Source organism: Natrix helvetica, assembly GCF_964273705.1.
Source record: "Natrix helvetica genome assembly, chromosome: 5".
NCBI classification, from domain to species: Eukaryota; Metazoa; Chordata; class Lepidosauria; order Squamata; family Natricidae; genus Natrix; species Natrix helvetica.
The window spans coordinates 62196583-62209405 of record NC_138551.1 but is presented as its reverse complement, the minus strand read 5'-3'; positions in this window follow the sequence as shown (position 1 = coordinate 62209405).

Genomic DNA, 12823 nt, shown 5'->3' with positions numbered 1-12823 from the left:
AACTGGTTCATGTTTATGACCGTTGTGGTGTCCCAAGGTCATGTGATCCCCTTTTGCGATCTGACCTTAAAAATTGAGGTAAGACAGGTAATAAAATGAGGCAAAACTCATTAACAAATGTCTCAACATCAGAAATTTTGGGGTCAATTGTGGTCATATGTTGAGGACTACCTATATCTCTTTTGCTGGACCTCTTGCTCTGTCTCGTGCTCCCGTCACTTTTTGTCTCTCGTTCTCCTCTTTGCTCTTGTCTTTCTCCTACCCACTTCACCTCCATTTTCCTCTTCTTTGCCTGCATTACTATCAGCTATGCTATTTTTGGACATGGATTCAGTGTTCCTGAAAAGAGTGTTAGAGTGCCTGTTCAGAAATTGCCCAGCTCACCGGCAAAAAGGGCCTTGCTCAGGGCAATGTTTGTTAAAGCCTTTTCTATGTCTCTTATCTCTTGTTAGGCTACTTCTGAACCCAGGTCCTTTTGTCAAACAAATAAACCTAAATCCACATCCAAACCTAGCCCAGTTGAGAATCACAAATGCAGGATGATACAAGAGAAAGTTCTTTCCCCAATTCTGTGCCTTTTTTTTCTATATTACTTGTTCTTGATTTTCTCTCCCGCCCCCCAGCCTCTCTGTCTCTCTGTCATTACATTACCTGGTAGACCTGATCCAAAGAGCTAAAGTGCAATAATTGCATTGTAGCTAAAAGACTGGATAAAAAAGAAAATTTATACCAGTAATTAATTAAACTAACTAAACTACTCATGGACTTTGGGCTGCGTACAAGCAAAATGGGCATGGCCAATGCAGCACTACATTATGAGTTTATTCAGACTTGCAAGATTGATGTCTTGCTTTCAAGGTGGACCAGACTAAAAAACCAAAGTTATGAATGGTAATACTATTTTTGTTATGGCTACATTCACAAACTTGCAAGTCTGAATATACTTTCCTCCTCCCTCCCTTTATCTTCATGAATGCTGGGGAGTGTTCAGTCTGAAATGCTTTCTCAAATTACATTTCCTGCCCTGGACTCAGATTTCTTTTGACTTGATTGCAGCTCTTTCTCCTATTCCTCAAGGTTATTCCTTTTTCCCATTCTCCATCCAGATCCTAATAGCTTCAAGACATCAGGCATCCCCTCATTTAATTTGGAGTGGCAATATAAAACGGTATCAGCAGGCTACTTCTACTGACTGCTGTCTGCCTGCAATTTGGTAGTTCGAATGTCACCAGCTCAAGGTTAACTCAGCCTTCCATCCTTCCGAGGTCGGTAAAATGAGGACCATGATTGTTGGGGGCAATATGCTGACTCTGTAAGCCGCTTAGAGATGGCTGTAAAGCATTGTAAACCGGTATATAAGTAAGTGCTATTGCTATCTGCCACAAATGTATGATATCTCACTGCAAACCAGGATAGAACCTCTCCTAGTAGTTTTATGTAGATGTTAATCAGGATGAAGAAATGACCCAAACCCTAGACAGACTATAATGAAGTTTACAAAGGCCAGATCTCTGCCCAATGCAACCACTGGCTAGATCTTTCTCTCTAGATATCCTCCCCATGAATCGTGTATGCTGCATATATTATTTATAATCTGATCAAATTTTAAAACAATAATATAAAAAGTCACATAGATCAAGTAAAATAAGTTAATGAAACACAAAATTAAATAACGGATGTGCATAAATCCAAACAGTAAAATAGTAAAAAGTTATAAGCAATAAGGCAGTAACTGAGGTTAGAACGGTAGAGTTTTGGTTCCCCAAACAATGGTAACATCACCTTCATATCTGCTTCTTGAAGTTCATCACTCTTCCCCAATATTTAAAGGACTGCCTTTCAATCAGACTGGAGTAGACCAGGGGTTCCCAAACCTTGGTCCGTGGACCGCTACTGATCCATGGACTGTAGGAAACCAGTCCATGCAAGTGGTGCGTAAGTACACAAAGCTCCATATGCGCATTTGTGGGATTAAGTTGTGCACACAAAATTAGCCCTTCCCCATTGCTGCCAACCAGTGCTGCCACTGCTGGTCCCCTGAACCAGAAAGGTTAGAGACTGGTGAGTTAGAGGAATTTTGATTATTTAGCACCAAAACATCATGTGTTTCGCAGCTAAGTCATACAATACAGTTTTCTTCCCAATAGTACAAAAGTGTTTTCCCTTATTCCACATTTGAAGTTGAAGACTTTCTTCTGGGTAAATTGGCTTCTTTCAACACTGTATCGCCCTGCCAATACTCACAATGTAGTAGTGTACTATTAGTTCCATCCCTTTCCTTTTAATCAAACAAGAAAAGTATCCTTGGCAGGAGCTCCTTCAGGTATTGTTTTCAGGGTCATTGGAACTAGTAAACCCTTTCATTATGTCAAAGGAGTAATTCCTTGGCCCAGTAATCCCTTGGCGCAGAAGCCAAAGAAACAAACCAAATAGTTATGAATAAATGTACTCGGTGATATTAAAGCTTTACACAAATAACATTTCTTTTAAATAAATAACAAACAGAATCATCGTTCCTTCATTAAAACAGAATCATAAACTTTCTCAAATAGAAATGACACTAGAATCTTAAAATTCCTTCTTTCTAAGTAGTATTGCTTATTCCATATTCTCTGTTTTTGATATGGCACTGTTATCAGATTGGTCTACTATAGATTTATGAATTGTTACTAACTCAAGTTGTTTTTAATAGATAACAGCTCAGTGCCTGACCAGACCTAGAGATTAGAATATGTAGTTACTTAATACCTTTATAGTTTGCTTCCATTCTTGAATTCAAGGCAATATTTGTGGGCTTTCTAGAAGGTTATCTCACTCCATTCCTGCCAAATACTTTTCAGATTCAAGCTATGTTGTTATCTCACGAAAAGGTAAGCATGCTCTAATACAATCCAGCTCTAAGTACCTGTGATCCTAACTGCTCTATTGGTGAAGTTAAACTCTGTTTGTATTAGCATAGTTCAGTAAATGAATGATATTTAATCATTTAGTAAAATACAAAATTCAGTCACTTCAAGTCAAAATTCTGTAATATATGTTACAGAATATATATTATATATTCTGTAATATATATTATGATTGTGGATGGACAACATAGTCCATCCACAATCGGCAACCATAAACCATAAAAATAATTGGCATCCACAATCGGCAACCATAAACCATAAAAATAATCTACCAAATGCCCAGTTCAATATTATAACTCTCCCTTGCTTACAAAATTCTATCAGTAAAGGTGCAAAACTTAGAGATCTGCTGAACAGATTGGTTAGTAGAAATGATTGAAGGGAAAGGAGATAATGCTAATTTAGAGAAGAGCTTGTGTTACAATGTCCCTGTCCTTTTTTCCATCCTTTCGAAATCCTAAAACAAACCCACATGCCTATTTGCTTTTACATTTATTCCAACAGCGCCATCAGAGACCCAAACTAGTAGAAACAGAAAGGTAAAAGTGCCTTCAATGCTCTTCCTCTAATATGTGCCACAATCTGTCAGTAGTGCCCCTCTGGATTCTATATAGGACAAACACGCCAAACTTTGCCCAAGGCAATGGGGATAAGACTAACATCAAGATTCAAAACAAGGACAAGTGATATCAGAGGTTTTTAATCTCTAATATTTGTTTTCACAGATCTCAAAGTTGGTCTTTTGGAACAAAGAAACTGCATCAGGATTGTTAGAACAAGAGACTGCCAAAATCACAGATATTGAACTGCATGCAGGTGCCTCAGACAACTGTAATTGCTAATCGAGAAGATAGTCCTAATTTGCCTCCCCTGTAATCTGCATAACTGCCTTTTCTTCCCCACTTTGCCTGATCTCTGTTTTAAATTGTAACCACTCCATGCATCTGATGAAGTCAGCTTTAGTTCACAAAAGTTTAGGCCATTTAATAAAATTCGTTGCTCTGAAAAGGTGCTATTATATTCCTCGTATTAATGCACTACAATAAGACGAGCACACACACACCAGTATATTCTATACTGACCTTTAAACACTTAATATGCAGTTATTATAGCTGTTGAAATATAAACAACCACAAAAGCAACTCCTTATTCTGGCAACACTTGTCAGAATATTTCAGAGGTCTCTCTTTTGTAACCCTATCCACCAAAAGAGCTGGCTAACTATATTTTTAGCTCGTCTAGGCAAAGATACTGTCAAGAGAAACCAGTGGAAGAGAAACAATACAATGTACAACTCTGATATGATCACCTTCCACAGCTTTTAAAGCAGGTTTTTATCTGCTATAAATTACTTTTTTTGATAATTTTATTTCTTTCCAAAGTCAAAATCCAAAATCCAAAAAGTAAATAGACAAAAAATGTGTATAAAACAAAATATCAAACATACAAATAAAATGTCCTCCATGGGTTGAATACTGATAAATATATTTCAACAATATATTTTTTGCCTCTTGCAAATGGGTCTACAATTTATGAATTTGTACATCTAAATTTGTTATATTACTATATAACAAAAAATATTACAAATATCAAAATCTGTTATCAATCAGCCAACTTGACCTACCATTTATTTACTGTAAGCAGCCAGTAATCCCAACAACAATGCTAAGGTTCAGAGCCCTCTATTAATGATCTATTATTGTATTTAACTGGCAGAAATCCACAAAAGGTTTCTAATCTCCCATAAACCTACTGCAACCATTATCTCTGATCCATCTAGGATCAAACACCATTGATTGATGCTTAACAGTAAAAATAACTTCCATTGATTGTCTTTATTTTTCTTTAAAAATATAACTGTGATCTTTCCAAACAACTGCATCTCACTCAGACATGGTATTCAGCAGGTTCTGACCAGTCCTGGAGAACCGGTAGCAGAAATTTTGAGTAGTTCAGAGAACTGGCAAATACCACCTCTGACTGGCCCCGCCCCCATCTATTCTCTGCCTCACAAGTCCCAGCTGATTGGAAGAGAATGTGGATTTTGCAGGAACATACCCCTGGAATGGGGTGCGAATGGAGATTTTACAGTATCCTTCCCCTGCCACGCCCACCAAGCCATGCGCTCCCACAAGTCATGCCATGCCTACTAAGCCCCACCCGCAGAACCAATAGTAAACAGTTTTGAATCCCACCACTGATCTCACTCCTCAAAATCATAAGCCTTCATTGGGAATATCTCTGCAGCACATGTTGTTCAGTAGATTGTCCTACAAATTAGGAACTCAATATCTCTTAACAATTTTCTTTTAGTTGCATATAGTAAGTGTATTATCATGGGTATAGGGTCTCCTTCTTGAGCAGGGGGGTGGACTGGAAGACCTCCAAGGCCCTTCCAGCTCTATTCTGAATTGAAACTCCATTTACTTTCCTAAGAAAGTCCAGTTCATCACTTACCCATTCGATCATGGCTGTTATAATTGAATCTTTTGAGTTAAAGCCCCCTTCAGCTTTCTCTATCAAGCCTCTAATTCTCAAACAAACCTACTCTTTCAAATCTGTTAACAATAAATTAGTTTCTGGCCCACCTGGTTGTGTGTCTGATTTAACTGCTGTTAACTGTGTCTGGACATCATCTTTAAATTGATTTAAGATTGTTATTAATTCACCAAACCTTTAATATAAATTTTCATTTAGAACTTGTAAGTTAAAGTTCAGTGCGCCATTTTCTGGAGTACCCTCTGCCATAAATTATTTTTCTAAGACTAGGTAGCAAAGCTTAACAAAAGGAGGCCTACTCCATCAGTTTACTGGGAAATTTATGGGTCAACTGGCTAATAACAGTATTTACAACCTAGAAACTCTTAACTTTGTTTTATTTGTAAGGGAAAAAAACAAGATGAAAAATTATTTCAACTTTTATCAATTAAAAGGAGTCATATCTCCATATAATAAAATCATTATTTATTATATATTCAGCCATTACTGTGATGCAGTTCTACCAAATCTAATGCTTACATGATACAGCAAATGGCTTTTTTCCTCTCAGATGAGAAGAGAACTTATCTTTCCATTTCAAGCCTTTTCTCTAGGCATTTCCCCCCTCAATTCCAAGGTCTATGATAGTTTATTTATATTCAGTGGTAGTCATGCTGTATATCTTTCATAAGGTTTAGCATCAAATCACAAAGCAAAATAAAAGGGAAAACCTTGATTTATGAAGTTTTATCCATGCGAATGCTTATTGCATATGCCTTATTAATTTCATTTTTATTCTGATTCGGTAAATAAAGAAATTCATTGAAATTGTGGCCCTTTGGTAGATTGGTCATCAGCAATTTGCTAAAATAAATGCCTGCAAAGGGCTGGAAACAGGAAGCCATTATATTTGCCTATAGAAAGGAAAGTTTTGCCTTCCTTCCCACCCCTTATGTTAACTGTGAATAAGGAAAAGATTTATTTTACATTCACTGATGAGAACAAATGCTGTACAAGTACTTGATTGAAGTGTCAAATGACTGCAGTCACTGCTGAAAATCTACCATGTGTATGAAGATGCTTTTTGTTTGATGAATTTAATCCTTTCTTACAAGATTAAATGAAACAGGATTTTTTTCTCATTTCCTTCCTGATTTAGTTATCTTTTTTCCTTGCCCAAACTCCATCCAGATTTATTTTTCCCATTCTCTTCCCTTTACAAATTTTCTTTTACCCTATTTCATTCCTGTTTTTCCTTCATTCACTAGTGTTATTTCTGCTGGAATGAAAGAAGTATGTATAATATGTATGTAGTATAAAACTGGTTTGTGAATGAGACAATAGTTGATATATGCAGATAAAAATCAATTATATAAATTATGTGAGTTGTTTTACAGACAATTTTAATTGATGGTTAATATAAATATTACTTCAAGCCTTGGCCACAGATACAAAATTATGTAAACATTTTTTTTGCAGCTTTGTTTTTAAAAAACCAGCACATTTAGAGAAAATTGAAATATATATTTAATAGTCATGTTTACACCTTTATCCAGCTAAGTTTATTCTCTCTGGTATTTTAAAAACATTCAGTGCCTAGTCAAGAATACTGTAAAACCACTCTATATAAAAAATCAGCAAAAGAGAAGTTGGTAAGAAAATTAGCCAGTAAATCCTTTTTCCTTTACTGGTGAAAATAGCAGCTTCTCCAAAGGCAGAAATACATCTTGCACTTCATTTATGAGCTGATTCTTTTCTTTCCCCTATATATATAGGATAGAATATTGATACTCTAAATTAAAATATTTAGATTACAAATATTAAAAATTGCAAAATAAGAAAAAATATGTACACCTTGTTTTATTGCATTTATTCTACATTTAAAGAAAAACATTAAGTTATTTTACTCTTTCCAAAATTGTTAAACATTTCTAATTTTTGAAAACAAAATTAAAGATTGAGAATAAAATAGCATTTACTGATTTATTTGTCGTCGTCCCCCTGAGTATTTCCCAAACCTCCCCTTTTTGGAGTATGGCTTCTAGAAATTAATATTGGGGGTGGTGTGTGCACACACCATACACATAGACACACCCACACATCCAACCCATCCACACGAACTACAAATACACTGGATAATACTTCCACTACTCAGATTTACTAATGAGGATTCTTATGCTTGGTTTTAACTGGAGTTAAGAAATAGGAGAATCTATATATTATTCAACTCTTTTCTCCATCTATTCTTTCTTTGGTATGAAGGGCCTTAAATTCAGGATCATCGTTCTTTCAGATATATAACATAATACTAGGTGGATAGGAGACAGACACTTGAAGAAAAAAATGAAGCAGGAAGTAAAACAACAAAATGAAAAACAACAAGAGAAAAGAAAGCAGAATGTTAGGAAAGTACTGAAATATATGGCTCAAGACTTGAAGAGAGGAACAGCTGTATGTTTCTGGCAGTCAGAGCTGGAAAGAAGTAGGATACTTGGCAGGCAGGAGAGACTATGCCAGGCTTATGAAGGAAGCCAAGCAATGGCTCTCTGCAAGCAATTTGCAGACTGGTTGAAGAAGCTGAATGCAAAGCATTCAGTTGAGAAACAAAGCTCAGGAGAAACTTTGGAAAAAGTGTAGGCATAAGCAAGACTACTAGAAAGTAAGGAATGACTAAGGAAGGATATTTCTGGAGTTTGATTATCTATGGAAGTAGCAATATATAAAATTCATGTACTGAAATGACTAAATCATCTAAAGCTTTGTCAGTAGCGCTGTAGTATTTATCATAGTAACAGAACCTGCATTTGTGTTGTGATATTTGTAGAAGAAATTATTTGCCAATCCCATATGGACAACGAATACGATTGCTTTGCTGCTTTGGCAGAAATAGGATGATGGTGTGGATCAGTGACGTGCGGTGACGTTTATGACTGGTGAGGCTGGTGACGTCATCAAACCACGTGGTTGCTCCGATCGCAGGGGCGCAGCCCAAACGGAGAAATTTCTTCAGCTCCAGCCTCAATCAGCGCAGCCGCGGTCCCCTTCATCTTGCCTCAGGAAGGAGGGGAATGGGACCACGTGTGCAGGGGAAGGGGATTGCGGCTCTGCTAATCTGAGGCTGTGTGCTGAGGAGCCGCCTGCACACGTGGTCCCATTCCCCTTGCAAGGATCCCGGGCTCGCCCAATGCAAAAAATGCCTGGGTACCGTGTTTCCCCGAAAATACAACCTGTCCTGCGCTCACTGACCTAGCGTTATCCCGAAAGCGCCAAGTTACAGGAGCCGGGGGTGGGGGGAGCGCTCACGTTGCTTGCCGCCTTCGGTATACCGCTAGGTTGGGGAGTGGCGTTCTGTCCGGCCAGAGGGGAGAGTTGCCGGGAAACTCTCCAGCCGGGAAAAGCGCCATTCACTGACCTCAGCAGCCGCCCCGCAAATCCCCTCTCCAGCCGGGAAAAGCGCCATTCACTGACCTCAGCAGCCGCCCCGCAAATCCCCTCTCCAGCCGGGAAAAGCGCCATTCACTGACCTCAGCAGCCGCCCCGCAAATCCCCTCTCCAGCCGGGAAAAGCGCCATTCACTGACCTCAGCAGCCGCCCCGCAAATCCCCTCTCCAGCCGGGAAAAGCGCCATTCACTGACCTCAGCAGCCGCCCCGCAAATCCCCTCTCCAGCCGGGAAAAGCGCCATTCACCAAGCCCTTGCGCAGCTGTCCCAGGCGACCGCTGCTGGCTGCTGCTGCCCGCCGCCGCCCCGCTCCGCTCCGTGCATAACTTCCAAACTCCAAAACTTCCAGCATCGGCCGCTCTAGGAGTGCTCTCTATGGTGGGCCGGCTGCTGGACAGAGAGTTTTCCGGACAGTCTTCCAGCAGCCGGCCCACCATAGAGAGCACTCCTAGAGCGGGCGATGCTGGAAGTTTTGGAGTTTGGAAGTTATGCACGGAGCGGAGCGGCGGGGCGGCGGGCGGCGGCGGGCAGCAGCAGCCAGCGGCGGTCGCCTGGGAGAGCTGCGCAAGGGCTTGGTGAATGGCGCTTTTCCCAGCTGGAGAGGGGATTTGCCGGGCAACTGCTCAGGTCAGTGAATGGCGCTTTTCCCGGCTAGAGAGGGGATTTTCCGGGCAGCTGCTCGTGAGCATAGTTACCTCATGGCTACTTCGCCCCTGAGGCTGTGCCCGGCTCTTCGGGAGCCAGTTCACAAGAGAGCAGCCGCCCGGCAACTCTCCCCTCTGGCCGGACAGAACGCCACTCCCCAACCTAGCGGTATATTGAAGGCGGCAAGCAACGTGAGCACTCCCCCCACCCCCGGCTCCTGTAACTTGGTGCTTTCGGGATAACGCTAGGTCAGTGAGCGCAGGACAGGTATTTTCGGGGAAACATGGTACCTAGGCATTTTTTGCATTGGGCGAGCCTGTGATCCTTGCAAGGGAAATGGGACCACGTGTGCAGGAGGCTCCTCAGCACACAGCCTCAGATTAGCAGAGCCGCGATCCCCTTCCCCTGCACACGTGGTCCCATTCCCCTCCTTCCTGAGGCAAGATGAAGGGGACCGCGGCTGCGCTGATTGAGGCTGGAGCTGAGGAGCCTCCTGCACACGTGGTCCCATTCCCCTTGCAAGGATCCTGGGCTCGCCCGATGTAAAAAATGTAGAGATCGGCACACTTGGGGCTGCTGCTGAGATGTCCAGGGAGGCTAAACCAAGCCGCGCGCCTCTCCCAGCCACTTTCACGGCTTCCTGGAGTAATTCTTTTTTATTTTCATGACGAGAGTGGTGAGGCTCCGCCTCCCCTGCCTCCCCTGACTGCACGTCACTGGTGTGGATAGATCTTTGCTCTGAACCAACATGCTCAGTATCACAGAACGACTCAGATTTTTTTTTTAAAAAAAACAAGCATTCTATAAATGAATTCTTCTTTTAAAATCACTCCAGGCATTCATTCAGGATGCATAAAAGTTAATTTTGTATTACTGTACTGTAATAAAATAATAGTTTACCACTTTTTTGATAAAAGGATGTTGCGTGCCGGATTGGGAAAGCAAAATACATAGCTTGAAAGTACTATGTTTAAAAGAAAAAGGTAAATAAGAATATGAAAATTCATAAAGTGATAGATCCTTGCTTCAAGGATAGGCTACTTATTTTTTTTTAAAGAGAAGCCATGTGAGAGTTCTTCCAGTTAAATGATCAACAGAAGAGAACAGTATGCTTTTAATGAGAAAGAGAAGCAATAAACACAATTACACAAAATGGCAAACAAATGCTAATTGCAGTTGGATTGCTAGATGAAATGCTAACTTTAAAGTAACATATTACAGCTTGGGAAGTGGAGTAGCAATGATTTTTATGTAGAAAAATAGCATTTTGGAAGGCTTTCTTGTCCATTAAGCTGAGGAACAAATGCCTATTTATTGAATGAATATCCATTGTCATAATGACTCTTAAAATCCTATTTAATATACTATTTGGCAGATACTCAGTTACTGAAATTAGTATGACAATATTTCAGCTGCTATGGCCCGGTGCTTGCTTGGATAATTTGCAAAGCAAATCACGATCCATTGCAATATTCTGAATCAGTTTGACTAGATTAAAAAAATAAAGAGACTGTCATTCTAATTCTTCTATCATCTGACTATTACATAGTAAGCTATTATTTAAATGCACACATACAATATATGGACAATTTGCAAGACACAGAAATTTCCGTTTTGTTACCACAAAAGGAACAGATACACTGTCTATTACCACAACTCACTGATAGACTGTGGAAGACATGTTTTCATTTTGTTAAGTGAAAAACAAATTACATTGTTGTTATATATTATATAATAATATATATAAGGTCAACACCTCAATTTCAATGATAACTGCTTGCATTTATACTGTATAGTTTGGAACTGAAGCATTGTTAAAAAATACAGGCAGTCTTCAACTTATGACCATAATTGAGCCCACAATTTGTGTTCCTAAGGGAGAAATTTGTTAAGTGAGTTTTGCCCCGTTTTATGACTTTTTTACCACATTTGTTGTGAATCACTGCAGTAGTTAAATTAGTAACATGGTTAAATGAATCTGGTTTCCCCATTAATTTGCTTGTAAGAAAGTCACAAAAGGGATCACATGATTCCAGGACACCTGCAACTGTCATAAATATGAGTCAGTTGCCAAGCATCCAAATATAAATCATGTGACCATGGGGAGGCTGCAACAGTCATAAGTGTGAAAAATGGTCATGTCATTTTTTTCAGTGATGTAACTTCGAACGGTCAATAAATGAACTGTTGTAAGTCGAGAACTATCTTTAGTCTTTATTTAAACAGAGAAGGGAAATAGTTCCATGTTTTCCTCGTATATGCAAGGTCTAGATCAAACCTGCATAACCTGTGGAAGAGAAAAGGCCATATTGATACATTAAAAATCAAGCAGGCTGTAAAGCAATACCTGGTGCCCAAATCAGCTGTTTGACAGCACAAGAGTTCACAGGGGTGAAGCTTGGAGACACTCAGCAGCTTGCGTTTTGGGGCAGCAGCAGTGTATTGCTTTTTTTTTTAAATGCTGGTGCGGCCCTGAAAATGTATTCCATAGGTATTGTTAGGAAGTAAAAATACCAAGAGATTTCAATCCAATGATTTGATCTGCATAGAGATCATCTAGGACAGGGGTGTCAAACTCAATTTCATTGAGGGCCACATCAGCATTGTGCTTGACCTTGGGAGGCGGGGTGGGGGTGGCCAGCTGTACATCACTTGTGTCAGGGGCGCCTGTGGTGGCCCGAGAGCTCTGCCAGCGAAAGTGGGCTGTTTCCAGGGTGGCCCTGTGGGTCAGATCTAAGTATCCTGTAGGCCAGATCCGATCCCCAGGCCTTGATTTTGACACTCATGATCTCTCTATTGATTCAAATAAGAATGTTACATGAGGCCACATATCTTGTAACAATTAGGTTGTTGTACTTTTCTCATGAATTACATTTTTTTCTTATTTCCATAACAGAGAATAACCATTACTGAATGATACCTCATTAGAACATCTCAGACAGAAGAAGTCCTGATCATAGGCAGAGATTTAAAAAAAAATTACAAAAGTATCAATGTAAGAAAAACAGCTGAAGTGGTGATCTTTTATACATTGTGATTCTCTACTTTAGATTATTGTGTAATTTAACAGCAAGATAATCTTTTCTTATATTAATGAAGTCACAGCTACTCATGAAAAATATAGATAAAGCCATGCCTTTATTGTTGCAGAGATTAAATCTTAAAATAACAAAAGTATAGATGCCTCAGCATTGAATGCTGGGAGGCAAGACTTTGATAAAGTACAATTGTCCTGAAAACATTTATTGAAGTCAAGGACAGCAATTAGCCTTAAAATAAATATTGAGGGAAGAATTTGAAGTTGACATTTTATTCTTATTGGATTGAATGAGAGATTGATTTAATAGGAAAAT